Here is a 24,500-nt window from a genome sequence, read left to right on the forward strand (position 1 = left end):
AGAGGGGCATGGCCGGCCTCAAACCACCACAGGCCCCTCACCCAGGCTGCTCCATGCCCCAAGGGAACCCCCACCCTGATTCAGGACACCCTTCAGGGCAAACCAGCCGGCCCCTACCCGTGCACCAGGTCTCTATCCTATCTAATCCTATCTGGTAAAAGAATAATATGCAAATTGACCATCACTCCAACACAGAAGATGGCTGCCCCCATGTGGTCAAAGATGACTGCCCCCATGTGGACACAAGATGGCCGCCACAAGATGGTCAGCAGGAGAGGGCAGTTGGGAGGGACCAGGCCTGCAAGGGAGGGCAGTTGGGGGTGATCAAGCCTGCAGGGGAGGGCAGTTAGGGGTGACCAGGCTGGCAGAGGAGGGAAGTTGGGGGTGACCGGGCCTGCAGGGAAGGGCAGTTGGGGGGGACCCATGCCTGCAGGGGAGAACAATTGGGAGGGGGAACCAGGCCTGCAGGGGAGGGCAGTTAGGAGTGACCAGGATTGCAGGGGAGGGCAGTTAGGGGTGACCAGGCCTGCAGGGGAGGGCAGTTTGGGGCAAACAGGCTGGCAGGGGAGCAGTTAGGCATCAATCAGGCTGGCAGGTGAGTGGTTAGGAGGTGATCAGGCTGGCAGGCAGAAATGGTTAGGGGCAATCAGGAAGGCAGGCAGGCGAGCAGTTGGGAGCCAGCAGTCCTGGATTGTGAGAGGAATATCCGACTGCCTGTTTAGGCCCGACCCTACCAGGATCGGGCCTAAACGGGCAGTCGGACATCCCTAGAGGAGTCTCAGATTGGAGAAGGTGCAGGCTGGGCTGAGGGACACAGCCCCCCGTGCACGAATTTCATGCACCGGGCCTCTAGTCCTATATAATAAAGATGTAATATGCAAATGGTCGTTACGCCGTGAAGCATAACGACAGACTGAGTAACAACCAGATCATGGAACAGCAGGATGGTGGGGCAGCGGGCGGAGAGCGGAAGCGAGCTACTGACTACAAGTGGGCAGGGGAGAGCTGCAGGAGGGGACAGGGCAGCAAGCTATGAGGGGGGAGCGGGGGGAGCTACAGGAGGGCGGGGCAGCGGGTGGAGAGCTACTGAAGGGCGGCAGTGAGCTACTGGCGCACAGATTCATGCCCAGGGATACTAGTTACACAATAAAGACTGACTTTTAAAAACCAAGATTACAGGAAAAGGGTCCCATTTAGAATATTACTGTAACCTTCCAGGTGGAAGATGAAGCCATGAACCACGAACTCTGAGAGGAAGGATGGACTCAGTAAATATTCAGGACTTAAAATATAACAGGACTTTGTGACTGATTTGATATATAGGAGTGAAGCAGAGAATTCTATGTCTCCTAGATTTCAGGCTTTAGCAGATGGATGAATACTAATGAACAGAACTCAGGTACAGAGCCACCACTAGGTTTGAAGTTTAAGTAAAAATGTCACAGGTAACTGGAGATATATATATATATATATATATATATATACACACACACACACACACACACACACACACATACACACACACACACACACACACACACACACATATATATATATATATATAGTGTAATATGCTAATTAGACCGGACATCCTTCTGGACGACCTTCTGGATGAAGCCAGGACTGCAAGGGAAGCCCAGGTCCCAGGTTCCAGAGGGAAGCCAGTGCCGGCAGCTGGAGGAAGGAAGGCCTACTCTTGCACGAATTTTGTGCATCGGGCCTCTAATATATATATATATTAGATGTTGGTTAGTATATATATATATATATATATATATATATATATATATATATATATATATATATGAGTCTGAACCTCTAGGGAGAGGTCACAGCAAGAGATAGATTTATGGAGTCAGCACTATGTATCTGATTTGTAAAACTGGAAAAGCAGATGAGATTACACAGGGAGAACATGTATCCAGAGAGCAGTTATGGGTCAAGGAGAGAATCTTACACATCACTAATAAATGAAAACTAGGCAGAGGTAAAAGGCCAACAAAAAAGACCAAGAAAAACACACACACACACACACACACACACACACACAGAAAGTAGAGGGAGAATTGGTAAAGAGAAGGATCACCCGGCTAGTGTGGCTCAGTGGCTGAGTGTCAACCCACGAACCAAGAGGTCACTGGTTCTATTCCCATTCAGGGCACATGCCTGGGTGGCCAGCTCAATCTCCAGTGGGGGTGTGCAGGAGGCAGCCAATGGATGATGTTTCTCTCTCATGGATGTTTCTATCTCTCTACCCCTCTCCCATCCTCTCCTCCCCACCAAAAAAAAAAAAAAAAAAAAAAAAAAATCAATAATAAAAAAGAAACAGCTATAATAATAAAAGCAAAATATGCTAATTAGACCGGACAGCCGGATGACCTTCCAGATGACCTTCAAGTCAAAGCTGGGGCTGTGAGGGCTGAGCCCCTTGCACGAATTTCGTGTATTGGGACTCTAATATTAAAGTAAAAAAGAGAGATAGAGACGGATCAGATAAAAAAAAACCAAGGAAGTAGTTTCTCAAATGAGTGTAAGCAAGCCCAGGAGGAACAAGGAGGTGGCAGTGGGTGGTAATTAGAACAATCATTCCAAGTGTCTGGCTGCTCTGGGACCAAGCAAACTGCTGTGTGTATTTCTCACGTCGGTTAGTATGATGGTCTCAAAGGCAAAGTAAAAGTGATCTAAAGAATACTAAGAATCCGACAACAGAAACTACATCCTCATACTTTTTTTGTACATAGTATTTCTTCCAGTTCACTTTCTGCATTAAGAACAAAGAATAAGCTCAGAAAGATGGATCCCTGTCTGAGATGTTAAGTGTGATAATGCATATCTGCAGAAATTTCATCACCCTAACCCAAAACTTTAAAAGAACCTTAGTGACAGCATATATATACCGTATATGTTCCATTTATAACCCTAGGCAGGAATTCCTGAATGCTAAGCAGTCCATCACTGCAAAGAAGGCTGAGCACTGACAGGTGCACCATTCTGCTTCCACCCTAAGCTGGGAGGTCTGCTGCCTGAACTGTGGCCGATTTCCCCTGGAGACTCACAGCTTGCAGGCTCATGCTGAAGTCAGAGAAGGAGAAAAGGTGAAGGCATGCCCCCCAACCCCGGCCGTGGCCCATCCAACAAAGTCCTCCTTCGCTTTTTCACTCACAGTCTGGTACTCAGCCTTTAGGACCTCTCTGCCCAAAGGATGTTTGTAACAGAAAAGGCTGCTGCAATAGCTGGAGCGAATATTCCAGGAATGTCACTGCAGCCCACACCATGAAAGAGCTAACTTGCTTCCTTCCTTCCCAGGATGCTTTCAGAGTGTGCAAAGAAGCCATTGCCTTTACCATCCCATTTCCTGCTACCTCAATCAACTCTGCAACAAGAGCTCTATTTCCCACTCCTATGCAGATATACAGAGCATTTGACAAACAACAGGTACAGTTCTTGCTTTCCTGCAGGCTTAGCGTTGCTCAAAGTTGTGCATTAAATTGGGGACAGGCTCTGTATATGATTCTAGCATCATTCCAAACTGGCGCTAATGGCTTCCTTTGCCTTCAAGTTTCTGTCTAGTGCTTTGCAACTATGTGGGAGACTTGCTCTTGACTGACCTGACTGCTTGCAAAACTCTAATGAAACTATGCCAAAATATAAAATATGGAAAGGACACAGGAAAAAAATATTCTTTTAGTTCTGCACAGGCTTGCTAATGTGCTGCTCATGAGTAGGAGGTGGTGAATACAGGGGCTCTAAGAGGCTGTCCTCCTGTTTGTTCAAGTTGGACAAGAGAGGAAGTAATAGAGGAGTGTTTAGAGGAGAGACTTTTAAGAAGAAGGGGGACCCTGCCAGCGTTGCTCAGTGGTTGAGCATCGACCTATGATTCAGGAGATCACAATTCAATTCCTCGTCAGGGCACATGCCCAGGTTGCAGGCTCCATCCCCAGCATGCAGGAGGCAGCTGATCAATGCTTTCTTATCATTGATGTTTCTATCTTCCTCTCCCTTCCTCTCTGAAATCAACAAAAATATATTTAAAAAAAAAAGAAGAGGGGGCCCTAACTGGTTTGGCTCAGTGGATAGAGTTTCAGCTTGCAGACTGAAGGGTCTTGGGTTCGATTCTGGTCAAGGGCACATGCCTAGGTTGCGGGCTTGATCCCCAGTAGGGGACATGCAGGAGGCAGCATATCAATGATTCTCTCTCATCATTGATGTTTCTATCTCTCTTTCCCTCTCCCTTCCTCTCTGAAATCAATAAAGATATATTTAAAAAAAGAAGAAGAAGAGGGGTAAAAGTGGAGCCAAATATGTACCAAGTAGGGGGCTTAGTGACAACTGTTTTGAAATCACTTGCCCTCAAGCTCTGGGGTATAGAGAAGAATGAATTAATAATTTTAACAACTTTATTGAGTATAATTATCATGCCACAAACTTCACTATTTAAAGTATACAATTCAATAATTTTAGTGCATTTATAGAGTTGTGTGATCATAACCATAATGTAATTTTTAAACAGTTTCCTCATACCACAAAGGCACTGTGCACATTACCAGTCCCCTCCCACAATTCCATTCAATGCTCCACCCCCTGACAACCACTAATCTCCTTTCAGACTCTCTGGATTTATCTATTTTGGACCTTTCCTATAAATGAAATCTTATAATTATGTGCTCTTTTGTTTCTGGATCCTTTCACGTAGCATAATATTTTCAAGGTTCATCTATGTTGTAGCACTTATTGGTACTTCATTCCTTTTCTCAGTTGAGTGACATTTCATTGTATGGATAGAGTATATCTTGTTTATCCATTCATAAGTTTTTGGACATTTTGTGCTGTTTTCCAGGTTGGGTAACCTGGGGCACATCATTTTACCTCTTAAGTTTTCTGATTAAGAGTTTGATAATTAAAAGCTACCTCGCAGGGAAGTTGTGAAGATTATGTTAGATAACTGAGTAGGCGCTTTGTCAACTGTAAAGTACTTCACCAACACAACACTAGTCATTACTCCACAAGCACTACTGCATGACCCTGTTACGTGAGAATAACAAAGTGACAAGGAAATTCATGGACATGGTGACTGTAAGGTGGAGGCTTCCAAATTGCTTCTAACCAGGATAACTTGTAGTAGAAGGAAGAAATACACACACGTTCTAAAATCCAGGCTGATTAAAGATTTGAGATCCATTAACATATGAGACATCATTCCAGATGAGGTTCTTTAAGAGCAAAATAATGTACCTGTGGGCACTGTTACTCCTTAAAGATGAATTCAAAATTTACATTTCAAAAAGCAATGCTATGCGGTTTCCAGAAGTGACCTCTTAAGTTTTCTTATCAAATCAACTCATGTTATTAGAATTCTGTGGTGTATTAGTTCACTGAGTTAGCAAACAGTAAGCAAGAAAATGTGTGAAGAAAGGGAAAACAGACCTTGCTAATGTGGCTCAGTGGTTACCGTGTCTGCCTATGTATGGAAGGGTCTCAGATTTGATTTCTGGTCACAGTTGCAGGTTCATTCCCTGGGCCCGGTTGGGTGCATGTGGGAGTCAACTAATTGATGTGTTTCTCTCTCTTGCTCTCTTTATCTTTCTCTCTCCCCCCTTTCTCCATCCCTTCCACTCTCTCTCTAAAAAAAAAAAAAAAATCATTGGAGAAAATATTTTCAGGTGAGGATTAAGAAAAAAAATAAAAGAGCCCTAACTGGTTTGGCTCAGGGGATAAGAGCGTCAGCCTTCAGACTGAAGGGTCCCAGGTTCGATTCCGGTCAAGGGCATGTACCTTGGTTGCAGGCACATCCCCAGTAAGGGGTGTGCAGGAGGCAGCTGATCAATGTTTCTCTCTCATGGATGTTTCTCTCTCAGAGATGTTTCTCTCTCATTGATGTTTCTAACTCTCTATTCCTCTCCCTTCCTCTCTGTAAAAAATCAATAAAATATATTTTTTTTAAAAAAGAAAACATTCATGAGCCTATGCAGAGTATATTTCTTTTTCTTTCTTTTTTTCTGAAAAATGAGAGATTCCAACTCAGATTTTGGGTGGAGATTGTAAGAAAGAGGAAATCTGGTCACCCATCAGAAGAGAATTACTACAAGAGTAAATGTTTTTTGATGAGAACACAATATCCAATGGGTACCTGTGTATGCTGGAGAGTGGAGAGAGGAGCAGTGATGGGAACCACTGAGGAAGTGGGCCAAGATGAACACAGGTGATGGTCAGACAGCCTGGTGGTACCAGAGACAGGACGGAAACCCAGGACCCCTAATTCTCATACTCAGTATATCTCCCTTTCCCAGGAAAGGGTCTACTTGGGCTGGCTGTGATCAATAGATATCAATCAGCAGCACTGGGGGATACTTCAATGTACACAAATTCTTTGGAATTTTTAACTTACTTTCTCTAACTGTTTACATTGCTAAGAATTGTTGCTCAACATGTTTTTGGTAAATACCAAGAACTGATTAAAATCCATTAGACTTTACTTGCTTCAATAATAAATCCATTACTTCCTTCCTTTGCCTCTGTGTCTACTATTCAGTATGTCTACTGAATCCTATTTTCTCTCAGTCAATTGTACCATCCTCTGTGAAGATAGCCAAACCCCTCTGTGCTCCCACAGCTCCTGGGCCTAACTCTATTCAGCATTTGTTAGGTTGTATTTTGTACTACCATCGTCCATTTGAATGTCTCTCCAACTTCTCAAAGTTCCTGAAAGGCAGTGATTTTGATCTTGTTCTTCTCTATATCTCCCGGTGCCTCGCTCAATGCGTAAGCGGATGAGAAGGCCAAGGAGCTGCACACCAACCTCTGCACCAATTTGGTTTGTTCATCTTTTATCTTTAACTTCTCGTTTCTATTCAATTCTACTTGATTTCATTACCCTGAACCATTACAGCATTTGCTCTTTCTTCTCTCTCACAAAATACTCCTCTGCCAGTGGCAAAGCTTGAAGACAAAAGGTGGATATAGAAAATAGGGAAATTAGCTGCATCTCTGGGCACTTTCTGCAATGGCACCTTTGTTTTGTTTTGTTTTAATCCTCACCAGAGGATAAGTTTTTATTGATTTTAGAGAGAGAGTGAGAGAGAGAGAGAGAGAAACATTGGTGTGGGAGAGACACATCGATCATTTGCCTCCCGTATGCACCCGGACTGGGGATCGAACCCACAACCTAGGTATGTGCCCTGAACAGGAATCGAACCCATAACCTTTTGGTGGTATATGGGACAACACTCCAAAGTACTGAGCTACCAGCCAGGGCTGCAACAGTATCTTAAACAGGTTTTTAAAATTAAGGTCATGACTGTTGATAAGAATATGATTTTAAAGAAGCTAGAAAGAATAGGGTGAAAATAAGAGTTGGCCTATTTAACACCCATTTAAAACACCAGTGATGAGACAAGGTAGTCAAAAGGGGTACATTTCGCACATGCTTGTTTTCTATCACCATCTCCACCACCATGGGAGAGCCTAGCTACCTTGTGATCTGTCACTCATTCATTTGGAAAATATCTATTGAATGCCTTCTATGTGGCAGGCACTGCAGACACCCCGAGAAGGACAGGCAAAGCCCTTGAATATATGGGGTAAGCATGGCTCCCCCAAGAGGCCAGCGTGAATCAAGATTAGAAAAGGAAGGAGAAAGCACCCAAGATGAAGCTGGAGACGCTAGCAGGAGCCAGACCCTGCAGGCCCTTTTGGACTAAATGAAGGCCTTCAAACTAAGAGCCTTGAAGGTGACACATGCAAGGATTTACAATTTTAAAATATCATGCTAGATATACTTAGTACAAAGCCACTCAGCCAAATGAGAGCTTGGCGTCACAAAGGGATGCTGTCTCAGGGAGAGGTTTCATGCCTGCGGTAAGGACTACACATTTCACTTTCATTTGCAGGACCAAGGAACCGGGATTGTCACAAATCTGGCACACGCCAGAGAACATACGGCTTCTCTGGAAGAAGCCCTGCATGCATCAAGGCCCAAATTTGCTAATAAAAGCATCCTGCTCTCTAAGTAGGCTTAGAGAACACAACGTATTTTCTTTATTGCTGCTGTCCCTTTGCTTTGGTTTTGACCCCCTTCCCTACACAGCACATGAAAACTCACAGTGGGACTTCATTTTCTGGAACCTAAAAGAAATTTTCCCAATGAAATTATTTTATGGTTTCCTGCAAACTGTGTTTCTTTTTGCGTGAACTACCATCTACCCTTACATAACATTTTCTAGAAGAGTATGCTGAACCTGTCATTTATTTTTTTTAAATTTCTCTTTATTGCTGAAAGATATAGATGTGACCTGTTTTCCCCATGGACACCTTCTAGCCAGCTTCCTTCCCCCCACCCCCCCAGGCCTTCACCACACTTTTGTCTGTGTCCATGGGTTATGCATATATGCATATAAATTATTTGGTTAATCTCCCCCTGCCCCCATCCCTGCCTTCCCTCTAAGAACCTGTCATTTAAAGCTCAGGAGAATATCTTTAGTAAAGCAGATGATTTTACATACCACACTACTGTTGGAAGAGAAAGTTATACTGTAAAGTACAAAAAAAAAAAAAAAATGGAGGGGAAGTCTCTTGCAATTTAATGACTGTGGTGCATCTTCTCCTGGACTGGCTGGATACGGGCACCTTTCTTTATGTGTATGATGAATTAATTTACTCACACTGAGATGAGGAACATGCCAAGGAAGAAACTGGGTTTAAGCACCATGAGAAACAGGTTCCTGGAGAAAAATGAAAAGTCAAAGAGCAAGACTAGCGTCCCATAGAAATCACACTCCGAAAGGTGGGCACCCATCTAAGCACCACTCAGCTTTTAAAAAGCTAATGTTTTGCACTACTTGGTATGGAAACTTCTAAATAAATAAAATGTAAAAATATAATTCAGGTTCCTTTTATGCTCCTTGCCCTCCCCCACTCCCATGAGGTACCACTCCTCCTGCCAATGGCAGTTTTGTTCTTTTATGTCCATGTGTCTGTCTTAGTTTGGAGTTCCCCAAAACAGACTGTAGGGGCAAAGTTTTAGTGCAATAGCAGGGAGGATTTGCCCAAAAGAAGCGGCAGGTCCTAATGCCAGAGCTCCACCGTGCCACCTGAGGAGGCTGACTTTGTTTGGGATAGAGTAGGGAGAGGTTCATGCCTAAGGACATTGTCCAAAAACAATGGAGATTTTGGTGGCAGCAAGCAATTAACTACATGGGGGCTGGTAGCTTCATGATATTAGTAGCAAAAAGAGAAATGATGGACCAGCCATACATTTAACAGAGAGACATCCAGGAAGAGTGCTCCTAGGACCACACTCAGCCCCAAGGGTCCAGAAGGTTGAGAACACACCCTCAGCTGCACCCACTCAGGAATAACCAGACACAGGGCGCACATGAAAATATTCCCCAAGTTATACACCAATCCATCAGCAAAACTCGGAAGCCTTACTGACTCCAAGGGCTTAAGCACACCTTTGATCAAATACTTGCTAAACAATAAGCCACTTTAACTGAGGAGGAAGTCAGGAAGTCAGGCTTAAAAATAAAATCAGATTCATGCCTCGTGGTCCAGAAGGCTGTGTACATAGCCAGTGCCGCACCCTCTCTGGAGAGACTGGAGAAAGGAGCACCCAGCTACACGGGGGGTGGAGGGAGGGAGCGTAAACTCCCTGAGCGTGAAAGCACACCCCCCCAACCTGGTAAAGGTGGCTGAAGCACAAACTTCGATCAGTAAATGGTATATGCAGACCCAGGGAAAAACCCTAGGAAGCCAGTCTACAACATAAAAACAGGGGGAAAAAACCCGAGCACGGAGGTCATAAAGTACGTAATGTAGATAAAATAGACTTCATAGTGTTAGCCCGGCCAAGTCACCAAAGAGGTAAACAAGTGACCAAACAACAACTTCAAGGAACTTCCTCCAAAAAGAGGACAAAAGGGTCAGCATTCAGAAGGGCTGCAATATTTTACCCAAAATGTGCATTTTTCCAAAAAAAAAAATTATGAGGCAGGCAGAAAACAAAAGAAAAGCTAGGAACCAAAAATGTACAATCCCTCTCCCACCCCCACCCCCAAAAGACAAGCAACAGAAACTCACAGGTGCCCAGAAGTTAGATTTAAATGACAAAGACTTGAAAGCAGCCATTATAAACATGCTCAAAGAACTGAAGGAAGCTATGCTTACAGAAGTAAAGGAAGGTGTGATGACAATGTCCCATCAAATAGAGAATTATCAATAAAAAGACAAATTACAAAATACAACCACATGGAAATTCTGGAGTTAGAAACTACAGTAGCTACAATGAAGACTTCACTAGAGTGGCTCAGCATTAGATTTGAACTGGTAGGACAAAGAATCAGCAACCTGGATAATGGATGAACAGAGACTATGCGATGCAAAGAACAGAAAGAAAACAATAACAGAGCCTCACAAAGGTAGGATAGCATTAAATGTCCAACACACACATCATGAAAGTACCAGAAGGAGAAGAGAGAGAAAGGAACAGAAACATATTCAAAGAAATAATGGCTGAAAACTTCCCAAATTTGATGAAGAGCACTCACTAATCTATACTTTTAAGAAGTTCCAAGTAGGATAAATTCACACTCAGAAACATCAAAAGGTTGGAAGCCAAAGAGAAATTGTTGAGATTAGTAAGAGAAAAATACCTTGTCCCATTGTGGTACAGCTGACTTCTCATCATAAACAATAGAGGCCAGACTGTTGGAAGAAAAATGAGGAAAAGACAAGTACATTTTGATTGGGGAGGAGAAAATCCAGAATGTTTGAGAAAATGTCTTTAAAGGCAATAAGAATCCTTAGGCAAACAGAGGAAGAATGGAGAATTGCCTCAGAAAATATGAAGGAAAATACAAATTTCAGTTGTTAAAAAATTTCACCTAAAACCTGCCTTTTCATTAAAGTTAAAGACAATCTCTCATGCATGTGGCTTGGAAGTTTATGAGAAGTTAACACATACATTTCTCAACCAGACCTGCCAGCAAGCCATGCTGAATTTAAGGTGATGTATGAAAAATGTATAGAATCCTTGGCTAGTTCTCAGAAAGGAGTACTAAATCATTATTCAGAGCTTGTAAGTATGTAGCATGTGGGTGGCATGGAAGGCAAAGTAATGTGAGATTAATTCCATAAGGCAACCAGAGAATTTACTCAATCATATTTTTAATTGAAGATGTAAGATTTCAAAGCCTGTAAAAATAGTGAGCACATTTGGGAGAAATGACAGAAGGTTTCCTAAACCCTGATTATTAGTACTACAAAAGAGATAAGTATATGAAGTGAGAATTTGAAGGTACATTACAAAAACTTCGGCATAGAAATAATCCAAATGAAACCCACAGAGACCATTTATTTATACAATAAGCTTTCTCTGGCTCTCAGAAAAGGTTGGAATTTTTTTTCCGTGTATTTTAAATGTGCTTTCACTGTAGAGTACTGTTGATCTTGTCCAATAGAAGCAAACTCACTAACCAGGTACCAGTGATTTAGATAAAAGACATCTGAGAGAGAAAGGGGGATGGGGCACCAGGGAAGCTGAGATGATGAGCTAACTCAGAGAACCTGCTGATTATATTTAGTGCCCTAGATGCGCATCTCTCACCTACATCTGCCACTTCCTACTGGAAGCCTATAGTCAGATATGGACACAAATTACTACAGAAGAAAATGCTAATTTACAAAGAAAGTAAGTGGTGATTGTAGCAGCACTACTGAAGCATCCATCTTATATAAAAACTGCTGTTTGAAATTTTAACCCTGCTATTTTGGCGTCTGTAAACGCTTGTTTGCTTAAATAATAAGGACAATAAGACTACTCCCATTCCAGAGAGACAATAAACCTTCCACTGACAAAGTTATCAGTGCTGGCGCCAAGCCAGGCCTTTGGCTGAGGTCTCCAAGCCCCAGCACATAGGGCTCCTTAAGAACTTGCAGCCCTGACCGGTTTGGCTCAGTGGATAGAGTGTCGGCCTGTGGACTGAAGGGTCCCAGGTTCAATTCTGGTCAAGGGCACTTTCCTTGGTTGCGGACACATCCCCAGTAGGAGGTGTGCAGGAGGCAGCTGATCGATGTTTCTCTCTCATCAACATTTCTAACTCTCTATCCCTCTCCCTTCCTCTCTGTAAAAAATCAATCAATAAAATATATTTTTTTAAAAAAAGAGCTTGGAAAGGGGACTGGAAAATCCCTTATTTGGGAGACAAAGAGGTAGAAAAAGTATAAATAGGAAAGCTTTCTCCATGTTTCTTTGCTCAGAATTTGAAAGGCATTTTTCTCTGGGCCCGCGTGTAATAATAATAAAGTGTGACTCCATTTTTCTAAGCGTTGCTTGGTTTTTCTCCGGTTATCAGACAGTGAAGGGAAGTGACCCAGAGGTGTATAATCCTGATGAGCCATTCGGTAGTAGAAGGAATTTTTGCAAACTAACATTTTACTGCCCACTCAAAAGCAAAATAATTAAATTACAAATATAAAACAAAACAAAAAGTATTTCCAAAAGGAAATGAATGTTGATGATGGCATAGAGAAATAATGGATTTTAACTATGTTCAACGAGCTCATGTTCAACGTAGAGAGGATAACAGCCACAGGCCTGTGAGGCCTATTAAGTTGCTATTATATAGAGGGGAAACTGCCATTTGTTCAAAAGTGGAGATTAAGAAAGCTCACTAAATAAAAGATTTTCATGATCACATTTGCCTTCTCTTGGCAGGCCCAAGTCAGGTCAGAGGTTAACGTAAAGAAAGGAAGCCTGAAAAGCCACCTTCCTGGGTTCCAAGTCTCCCACTTCCCAGCTATGTCATGCTGGGCAGGTGTTGCACTTCCTCGGTACCCTCAGGTTCCTCATCTGAAGCAGCCCACAGACTGCACCTCCAAGGGCACATGGAAGCTGAGGAAGCGTGAGTCCTTAGCTACGATGAGGCTACATTCTATCTGACCAGGGGTAGGAGTGTTACTAAGGACTCCACACAGACCATCCGTTCATAAGAACTTCGTTTTTCTCCCTTTGGAAAGGGTCAGAACATCTGGTTCATCTTAAGCAGAGCATTTAAAAATAACCACTAATGAAGTATTTATGTTTTCCAGTACTTTTTCTGCTTGCTGCCTCTACTGCTTTTCTCCCTGGACGGGTTCTGTGCAGCAACAATTAGTGCATCAGAGATGCACCGATGCCGAAAGGCATACCTTCTGGAGTGCTGTTCACCACCCCTACTCAAGAGACCCTCAACTTTCACATTGCATACTTTAAAATATATATATATATATATATATAATTGATTTTTTACAGAGAGGAAGGGAGAGGAAGAGAGAGTTAGAAACATCGATGAGAGAGAAATATCAATCAGCTGCCTCCTGCACACCCCCTACTGGGGATGTGCCCACAAACAAGGTACATGCCCTTGACCGGAATCGAACCTGGGACCCTTGAGTCTGCAGGCCGACGCTCTATCCACTGAGCCAAACCAGTTAGGGCCACATTGCATATTTTTAAAGTAGATAAAAATTTGTTTTGTCTATTCCTGGGATAAGTTTGAATAATGGTTTAGAAATTTGGAATACCCTTTATGTTGCTGTGCTCCAGGGTACATGCTTTCCATAAAGTGGTGATAAAGATTAACTAATAAAGATGAAGCTACTGTGTGTGACGCTGCTTCGAATAGTGCCTGGCACTCCGTGAGTGCTTTCAATGCTGGCTATAATGGTAATGATATTATTTGATTTTAACATATTTTATGTTAGTATTGGAATCATACTATTTTATTAGCAATGCAGACAGGCAGAGGGAAGAGCATCTGGCTCTAATTCAGTTCATTATCTCCCTGGCAAACAATTATCTGGGATCACAGGCAGGAGGCAGGAGCATTGCCACTGACACCACTACGGGGTTCTCTGTACAGCTGCCCCTATTTCCCTGCCCCAATTTTCCAATTAATAGTCAAAGCCACAATTAACACACCAAGAAACAAGTGTATAAGGAAACACATGTGTGATCACACATGAAAATATACTTTTTTCTATACTTCAGCTAGGATGATATTCGGAGATTTAAGAGAAACTTTCCTAAGAAATTAAGAAACAATCAACAGACTAGTTTAAGTAAAACATGATATTTCATTTAGTGGAATGCACAGCAACCATTAAAAGTGATGGAAAAGATACTAATGAGAATATGAGTCAGACTTGAAAATGAGTCAGACTTAAAACAGCATGATCCTGTCTCTTAAAAGTATACATGTAGAAAAGGACTAGAGGAGATTAAGTCCTCAAAATACCCAAACTAGCCCTAACCGGTTTGGCTCAGTGGCTAGAGCGTCGGCCTGCGGACTCAAGGGTCCCAGATTTGATTCTGGTCAAGGGCATGTACCTTGGTTGCGGGCACATCCCCAGTAGGGGGGGTGCAGGAGGCAGCTGATCGATGTTTCTCTCTCATCGATGTTTCTAACTCTCCCTTCCTCTTGTAAAAAAATCAATAAAATATATATTTTAAAAAATACCAAAACTGCCGAAACCGGTTTGGCTCAGTGGATAGAGCGTCAGCCTGTGGACTGAAGGGTCCCAGGTTCGATTCCAGTCAGGGGCATGTATCTTGGTTGTGGGCACATCCCCAGTGGGGAGTGTGCAGGAGGCGGCTGATCGATGTTTCTCTCTCAACGATGTTTCTAACTCTCTATCTCTCTCCCTTCCTCTCTGTAAAAAATCAATAAAATACATTTAAAAAAAAATACCAAAACTATTTTTGGTGAGAGAATTATAGATTGTTTAAATTTTTCTTCTTTGTTGATACTTCTCATAATGAATACATGTTACTTTTGTAATCCTAAAAGTAACCCTGAAATAGTGAAGTTCCAGGGAAACCACGGGATGTGGCCATTTTAATGCTAATATTCTAAGTCTGGTAAAGAGTGGGGTGAGTCTGTATCTAGGAGCCAAAGCCAAAACCTGCAGTCCTGCAGTCAGTGTAACCAAACTGCCCATCTCAGGCTGCTGGGCGGAGGTGCAGAGCCCAAGCAAGTCAGTGAGCAAGAGCAGAGCTAGAGAAGTCATGGAGCCTGAGAGACAGACCTCTACAGACCTCGGTCTGTTTCCAGTCTGATCTTCCAACAAAGCTTCCCACATCTCATTTGCCACAGTTGTACCCTGCTCAACAACACACAGCCACTCAATCTCATCAAAATGTTTCTTCTAGAAGGCAATGTAGCGATTATCATAGCAAACATTAATTGTGTACAGTGATCACATTTTGGCAGCTCACCTATGAAGGGGTCATGGTACAAATGGACACCATGGCTCATAAATTAAGAACTACCAGCTTAGATAGGTGTACATCGTGAATTCCCAAGACAATTGGGCTTTCGTCAAGTTAAATGTAGAAAATTGAGTATTACTAGTAAGTCCTGTTTTTATTTCTTGCATTTCCTTTTCTGTCATTTAATGTAAAGTGTCAAAAGAATGCTAGAAAGTCAATTGCTTGTTTCTTTTGTCCTCTCTCTGCTACAAAAAGGCAGAAGATTGTGTAGTTAATTCATTTTCAGGTTAATCTCCTTGCTGCATCATGTCTTGGTAACAAGCTAATTTCTTTGTAAGAATAGATGCTGCTAAAATTATAATTTTAGATCCAAGCAGAATAAATTAAAACAATTTTCCTTCTATTGATAAACTACATATCTACTTGTCAATGATAATTTGGTTTGTTTTGGACAACTACAACTTCACAAATAGTATACACAACATATTAAAATATATGACAGTTTTTATAAATAACTAAGAGAAATAAAAAAATTCTGCTTATAAAAATATGTAAGATTTACTGTTTATTATATACAGGTGGAACAAAAAATATACAAAGTATTCTTCTCACAGTACTATACTTTAAATATTATAAGTACAAGACACTAAAACTTTCAAATGCACTCAGAAACACATGTGTGTGACTCCAAAAGCTTAACTTAATATTTTAGGTAAGATCTTGTTCTTTTTTCATATTAATAATTTGCCCTAAAGTTGGTAGATCATGGAAACAGTGATTGGAAATAGGCCTGGAAACAGTTCTTACAGTCTAGAAATAGTTAACTCACATGTACAACGCTTCAAGTTCCAGTTTAGAATCTTAGTTAGCCTGGCCACTTCGGAAAGTAAACAACATTCAGCACTTTTAATGCTAAAACAGGGGGAAGTCGCACTTGTTCTGAGACTGGGCAGGCACTTGATTTTCCATTCATTTTCCCAACACGCCTGAAGAACAGGTAGATTGTATGATCCAGATACAGCTACCCTGACTAAACCAGGACATACGGGTATCTTAAGGCTAGCCTGGAGAGTCTCGTCTAACTCACCTTTTTGATTCCTCACGATATAAATTCCTGATTTTTTTTTTTTTACTAGTAAATAAAGTAGAGCCAGAAGTTGGTGGAGGCAAGAACAAATACAGGGTCAGAGGCAGGGCAAGATTTTCTACCCTCACATCACAGTATCACTCCCCCAAAATGTTTCTTTTTTAAAAAAATGTATCTTTATTGTTAAAAATTATACAGATGTACTCCTTTTTCCCCTATTGACCCCTTCTGGCCTGCCCTCTGCCTCCACCCCAGGTCTTCACCACACTATTGTCTGTGTCTGTGGATTATGCATATAAATACTTTGGTTAATCTCCCCACCAATGTTTCTCAAAGTAGGATGGACCCACTTGTGCTAGGATTATCCAGAAATGAATTTCAAGCACACAGCAGCTCTCCTGCCCCCAGTACCCACAGAATGGCTAAATCACAATCTTTGGGGGTAGGACCTGAAAATGTGCATTTGTAACACACTCCCCTAGTCTTAGAAATGCTGCCATATTGTATGCTCTCCCAAATGATGACTACAGCAGCATGCCATGTCTATATTTAGTTCTTTCTCTTAATATCATCCTATATAATAAAAGCCTAATATGCAAATTGTCCCCTCAACCAGGAGTTCAACTGGGAGTTTGACTGGGAATTTGACAAGGGGGTGGGGCCAGCCAGCCAACCATGGGAAGGGAGGCCCCAGCTGGCAGCTGGCAGCCCCTAGGGACCCTACCTGTGCATGAATTTCATGCACCGGGCCTCTAGTTTATTATAATCTTGGCAAGGTAATGAGATGCTTGAAAAATTACGATGAGAAGCCCTAACACCTGTGTCAGGGATACAGCATGACCTAGTGCTACAAAATCACGATACCTGAGTTTTGCACCACTTTCTTCTGAAAGTTGTTTTCTGGCTCCCCGTATGGTAAATGCCGAAGTATTGTCATTGCGATCTAGAGTTTTAAAGTGTTAAACAAAAAGGCATCGGTAGGGATTTACAGTACACCTAGCTTACAGGGTCTGAGTTTGCATAAAAGTTCGTGAAGTTCAAGGTGTCTTTACAAGAGCTGAGTCCAAATAATCTGCAGGAGAAAAAAGTAACTTAATAGTATGCTTCCACCCTCCCATGGGCACTGTCACTTATCAAAACTCCTTCATTGTGTGGAACCCAAAGATGTCACTCAGAACCTGAAACTGAAAAGGTCAGAGGCATAACAGGCCTCAGGAAAACGAATGGGGACAGGTCAGCTGTTGATACATCTTTGACTACTGCTAATCATCATACCAAACACATTTATTAGCAGTCCTTTTCAGTGTATAAGCTTCACTTTGGAGACCTTAATTAATTTGATCTTTTCTAAAAGCCTGTGAAAGGCCACCTCACTTGGCACACTTCTATTACTTGGCATTTTTACCTCCCCGCTGCATCAGTTGACATCTCTTCCCCAATGAGTTTCTGGGAGGCAGAGACAGCATTTTCTCTTCTGCATCTGGCATTCAAGAAGGCACGCACAGACACAGGGAGCTTTTCCAAAAAGGCCACATCCTACGAACAAGACAACTGAGGCGCAGAGAGATGAGGACATGCTTCTCCTGGAGAGATGACTTGGGAAGGAAGGAAGCAAGCAGCTCTCAAATATGAGCGGGGCTAGATGGAAGTTAGAGAAAGACAGATTTTAGCTCATATAAGAAAAAAGCTTCAAACCATGAGAAACATCTAGAATAGGAAATGTGTTCTTTAAAAAGGAAATCTGTCCAATGTGTGAAAGTATGGGAAAAGTGATTCAGAGAGAGTTTGGGTCATCCGTTGGAGAAATGACCACATAACCTATAAAGTTTCCCCCAACAGAAGACTCCATGAGCCTGTCCCTTGAGATGGCTTACACAGCTGGTAACTGGTAGAAAGAGGATGCGACGCAGCCTTATATCAGCATTCCCACCAGACTACATGGATGCCTTTGAAAGACATTGAGCTAACAGGTTCTGACAATTCAAAAAGCATTCCATCAGACTTCAGTTCCAGGGCAAGGAACTTCTTCTCCTCCTGCCTGAAACCAACCAACCATATGATGCATATGTATACGTGAATCTGCAACCTGGGCATGTGCCCTGACTGGCAATCAATCCACCACTTTCTGGTGTATGGGACGATGCCACACTGGTACCCTGACCCCAAATTCCAGCCTCCAGAACTGTGAGAAAAATACATTTTAAGCCACACAAATTTATGATATTTTGTTATGGCTGTCTGAGCTAACTAATCTATACTAATAAAACAGTAATATGCTAATTAGACCAGGTCGACTGGACATCTTCTGGACAAAGTCACAGTGGCGGGGGCTGAGGCAGAGGTGGTTAGGGGCGATCAGGCCAGCAGGGGAGAGCAGTTAGGGGCAATCAGGCAGGCAGGCAGAGTGGTTAGGGGCAATCAGGCAGGCAGGCAGGTGAGTGGTTAGGAGGCAGAGGTCCCGGATTGCGAGAGGGATGTCCGATTGCCGGGATCATGCCTAAACTGGCAGTTGGACATCCCCCGAGGGGTCCTGGATTGGAGAGGGTGCAGGCCGGGCTGAGGGACCCCCAAGAAAAGCAGGGGGTAGGGGGGAGATGTAAAACACAGAGGAAAGGGGAAGAACAGATGGAACAAATAGAAAGCAAACAGCAAGAAATTTAAACCCTAAGATATCAATGAACACATTAAATGTAAGTGTTCTAAGACACAACAATATCTGCTTGTAAGAAACACGCTTTCAACATAAGGACACTAGTCCCGGCCAGGTAGCTATGTTGGTTAGAGTGTCGTCCTGATACTCCAATGTTGTGGGTTTGATCCTTGGTCAGGGCACATACAAGAATCAACCAATGAATGCATAGATAAATGGAACAATACCCTCCTCCCGCTCTTTCCCTTCCTCCCTCTGTCTCCCTCTTAACATAGCAGGTCCTTCCCAGACAATTCCATCCCACCTCAAGTGCCCCTGTTCCAAGGACTTCACACCCTCCTCGAAGGTCCCAAAGCTTCTAGTCCAGCCGTGGGCAAACTACGGCCCGCGGGCCAGATCCGGCCCGTTCGGCTGTTCTATCCGGCCCGCAGAGCCAAAAGAGCGGAGGGTTCTCTTGCTCTCCCCTCCGCTCCTTTACTTTGAATTTATATTAGTTCACACAAACACTCCATCCATGCTTTTGCTCCGGCCCTCCGGTCCAGTTTAAGAACCCATTGTGGCCCTCGAGTAAAAAAGTTTGCCCACCCCTGACCTAGTCCATATAGTGCCTCTAATAGCACTTTCTTCACTCTCTTAATGGCTTCTTTTTCTACCTCCTTCATGGTACTATAAGCTACATGATAATAAGATTCTTATTTTTATTTCTCTTTATATCTCCAATACCCTCCCACAATGCCTAGTACACAGCAGAAACTTGATATATATTTGTTAAATGAGTGAACATCAGCTTATGTGTCCAAAGAATAAAAAACATTGCCCTCCTATGAAATAAGCAAAGTAACAGAGGAGACAGAATATAGGTTAAACATATGAGTGTATAATGCACGGATTATGTATGTATGTACATAATGAGAAAACATCTTTTCCTTACATGTAACGTGTAGTCATTCAAATGCTAGTGTCCATTTTCAGTCTTAAGCTCCTGACCATGCCGTCCGGAGGCCCTGCCTAGCACAGTAGAGGGAGAGAGGCCAATTATACACAGCCTACACCAGAAAGAGGCTAATGAGTGTCACCCATCTGTGCATGAACTGGGCCTTTGATTTTATGAACACACCACACAAAAACTATGTTCCTGCATCTGGGACTAGGAATGTGCGATGACTTCTTGATTAAAGGTTTAATAAGCTTCTGTTTTATATTCATACCAGAAGTAATCATCAAATATTAATAATAACCACTGTCTAATAATAATATGTTAGAAGAGTACTTCAGCATGAAGCTAAACCTGATGAAAGATTATGGAGAATGACTTTCTTGAAGCAACAATTTAAACGAAAATAAATGGCAGTTTCTAACTGTGCACACTAGATGACTGCTGGGTTTTTGTTAACTTCGTCAATCTTTCCTGGTAAAGGAAAATGTATTTTCCAAAAAGATTCTCACTTTCCAGATGGCACTGCTGCAGGGAAAAATATTGTCACAGAGCACACTACCGGGCTTTCTCCCATGGGCTGCCACTAAAGGGGAGCCATGCCCTCGGCCCAGACCCAGTAACTGTAGGAGGGCATGACCTCCTCTCGCAGGTAAGATGCAAGTAGACAAAACATGCTTCTTCCAGGCCAAAAGCATTTTTGCCCTGAATGAGCAAGCCCCGGGAATCACGGCAACCTGCACAGCCAGGAGCATCAGAGATCAGCCGAACCTCTGGGCTAAACACTTCACCTACACCAGAAACAAATACAATGTTTTGCTAGGAGGAAGAATCACAACAGCAGGAAATAAACTGATAAACAAAAAGTGTATCAAGGCTACAGAATCAATTTCTGGACATGGAGAAAATTATAGTCTGGTCACTGAGGACTCAGAATGAAAGAAAATATCCTGGTGCTGGAAGTGGAATTATTCTTACATAAACCTTTAAAAGGCCAAATTTCAGTGTTTTAGTTCTAGAAAAATCTAAGATCTATGGTAACCAAGAACTTCAAATGCACTTCAAATTTCCTTAAGCCTGAATCATGTAATCAGGTTGGCTTTGCATGGCCTAATTTCTTAAATGGGGCCATGCAGACGGCCTTTTAATAGCACTTTTAAAACTGATCTCAGAAGTGGATCTCCCTCGCAGATTTGAAGCACAATAAAGGGCATTCGTTGCCTGAGCTACATGAGGGTAAGTAAAGGGGTCTGCTAAAGCTACCAGAGAGACCTCACCATGAGCTCATTGTTAAAGAACATTTAATTTATAAGGAGAATGTAATATACTTGGTAACTACATACTTGTGGAAAATGTTCTAATAAAGTTCAAGATCAAATGGTTCTATACTCCAATTTTACATGTTTAAAAACCCAAGTTAGAATATATTTCAAACTGGAATTGTTCTAGTCTAGAATTGCTGAATTACTCAGGATAGAGTTTCTCTAGAAATATCTGACATGAAACAGGGTCAAGAATAGTCAAATTCAAAAAATAAAATGCATGAAGCAAAATCCAGCATCACTGAGTATGAAAATCAAACTCAAGAACAAGTGAAATCGTAGAAGCAGCAGAAAAAAGGAAGAAATAGAGCGGGTGATAAGAATGCCAAGAGGTAGGTACAGCACCTGGGGAGAGCAAAAGTGACCATGAGGAGAAGAAAGAGGACAATATAAGAATAGTCCAGAATCCAGGCCATTCCCTACCCGCCTCAGAGGCCCTGAGGGCAGCACGAATCCACATAACATTCATAATGGAGATGCCCAGAGATAAAGATTGGCTGAATTATCTCCATACACTCTATTTAATATACAGTTGACCCTTGAACAACACGGGGGTTCGGAGCACCAACTTCCCATGCAATTGAAAATTCAAGTGTAGTTTTGACTCCCCCAAACTTAAGTTGTCCCTCAGTATCCATGGGGGATTAAAGAATCCATGATCCCCAGTGGTACTAATATCCATGGATGCTCAAGTCTCCTACATAAGATGAAATAGATCAAGGCATACAGTTGGCCCTCCACATCTGCGGACTCCCAACTGTGATAGAAAACAGTACGGGTATTTATTGGAAAAAGGCCACGAATAAATTAGTGGACCTGCACGGTTCAAAACTGTGTTGTCCCAAGGGCCAACTATAATGCGGACATCATGGTAAAGAGGGGTTTGCAGGCAGTATCTGGACAAGACAAGTCCTCACCTGGCACTGCTGGGGGTGGGGGAAGCCAAATGTGAAGGGTAAACACACTCGATGAGTGTGAGAGAGACAGCATATGCCATGGGGTTATTTTATTGCCTGCTTGTGTTGGGGCAGGATGTCCTTTGTACCTCAGAGGCAGGATTGAGGAGGAAGATCTAAATGCTGTAAAGTAAATATTTGATGTCAGTGATAACTCTCCTCTCCTGAAATGCATGCATAGATTCATCCAGAAAGTATTTTTCACATCATTTGATGATTAAAATAAAACATTTAAATTTAATTTGAGCCTGTTCATAAACACACCAAATTAACAAATGAGACTGCATGACATAAACTCAGTATAACGCAGTAAAATACAGGCAGATCACAGAAAATGCCATTAAGGTGCCTCCAGCTTACTTACCCCTGTTTTGTTTGCATTTGTCCTTAGATTACACAGATTTCAAATTCACAAAGGACAACAAACAGCCCTAGAAAAAGAGTTGAAATTATGTCCCTGGGAGACCTCTACAGACATTACAAACCCATTCTTTGTAACCCTAAGAGGTATACTCAGCACCAGCTTCAGAGTTCTGAGTAATGCGAATAATAGTTACCCTTATCTCATTTAATTCTCACAACAGCCCGATGATATTACGAAAAGGGAAGAGTTAAGAGTCTTGCCCCAGGTAACAAAGCATAGGTGGTGCAGTCAGAATGCAGGGATCACCAGGTTCAAAAGCTGAGGTGCTTTCTGTCCCTCCAGCAGCTCATAAATGTCTGGTCTTTAGGGCAGGTCAAGCAGGGGTGGGCTGATCCCTGGTTAGCAGTGCAGGTGCTGAATCTATAGAGTGGTTATACATAGATGCTGTCTGAAATCCCTATTTACCCGGAGATGCTACAATTCTCTTACCAAAGCACACTGTTTGCATTTCCTTTTAACACCTTCTGTTTTGTTGAGGCAAAACTCTACCTCCAGCAGCTTTCCCTGCCTTCTCTGGCTCTTAATCGAGGCTCTCTTATGTAGAAAGCAGAATTCTATTTATGTCATTATGCATTTTAATGGTTCAAGATTAGCCTTATACATCAGGAAGGAAGGGACAAACAAGAAAGATTCAAGGACCCGAGCTGGCCACCTATGAGATAGCTGAAGCTGGGAGGGGGAAAATAGGATGCAAATCTTCCTTCACAAATAAAATTTTCCATTCACAGAAAAGAAACTAGAATGAAGACATAAGCAGTGTGGACCCTATAATCTAACACAGGAAAGATTAAATGCACTGCATTCACTCATTTTTATGATGGATAAATGACCATACACGTTTGCCTGGGTGAGAAAAGATAAAAGGACAATCAAGTGAACTGGGGATTTCGGCTTCTGCTGCATCTGGCAGAACCAAGGGCTGGTGCAGCTCAGAGGATACGAGTTCATGAAAAGGTGCTGGGATCACAAGCAGTGAGGAGAGGTTTAAAGGAGAGCATCAAAATGCATTCATGTCTATCATGCCCTCATGAGAACTTCATCCCATTCTGACAGAACGGAGATAACTGGTTTAAAGGAATGAAAAGAAGTGTGATCCCACAGAAAGGGCACAGGACTGGGGACCAGGAGACCTGAGATGCAGGCCCTACTGAGCGCGTCCCCAGAAAAAAAAAAGAGATAAACTCTCAAACAGTATAATTCTAAATTTTACTTAAAATCTGAAATCTATTGCTTTGATCCGTCTTTAGCTCTAAGTCTCAGAAAAACTTTTTCATTAAATTATTCATAATTTTAAAAAAAGTGGAGGTAACTGACACATGTTATTCTAAACAGAGGTCCTCAAACTTTTTAAACAGGGGGCCAGTTCACTGTCCCTCAGACCGTTGGAGGGCCAGACTATAGTTTAAAAAAAAAACTATGAACAAATTCCTATGCGCACTGCGGGCCCGGGACGAGTCGGCTGCTAAGCAGGACAGGCAGCGGCACCCGGCAGGCCGGATAAATGTCCTCGGCGGGCCGCATGTGGCCCGCGGGCCATAGTTTGAGGACATCTAGAACCAGTCACACTCATTTTGAAAGTCAAATTTATGATTATGACATCAAATTTTGACCTTAATCAATCTCACAATTATTTGGTCTCACAAGCATTTTAAATATCTTCATGATAAGAGGTTCACCAAGTCTACCTGTTAAAAAATATTTTCATTGTTTTTTTTCCTTGAACCACAAAATCCGTAAAATATTTCCCTACCCATAGACTGTAGCCGATTTTCATCTGGCGAAGGGCTGCAAATTCTGGAGGTGCCTACACATTTCATCTGCATTGAATCTTCTTTCAAGAGCTTGAGGTTCCTGTCTATATCTGATGTATACACCTCCAGAAA

The 24,500-nt window shown here is 42.4% G+C and overlaps 1 protein-coding gene across 5 annotated transcripts in view; it reads right to left on the reverse strand.

The window, feature by feature from the left end:
- Nucleotides 1–24,500, reverse strand: part of SH3GL2 (SH3 domain containing GRB2 like 2, endophilin A1) — a 210,008-nt gene that overhangs the window by 69,361 nt on the left and 116,147 nt on the right. The window lies entirely within an intron of this gene.

This window comes from Plecotus auritus (genome assembly GCF_963455305.1).
Source record: "Plecotus auritus genome assembly, chromosome: 5".
NCBI lineage: Eukaryota > Metazoa > Chordata > Mammalia > Chiroptera > Vespertilionidae > Plecotus > Plecotus auritus.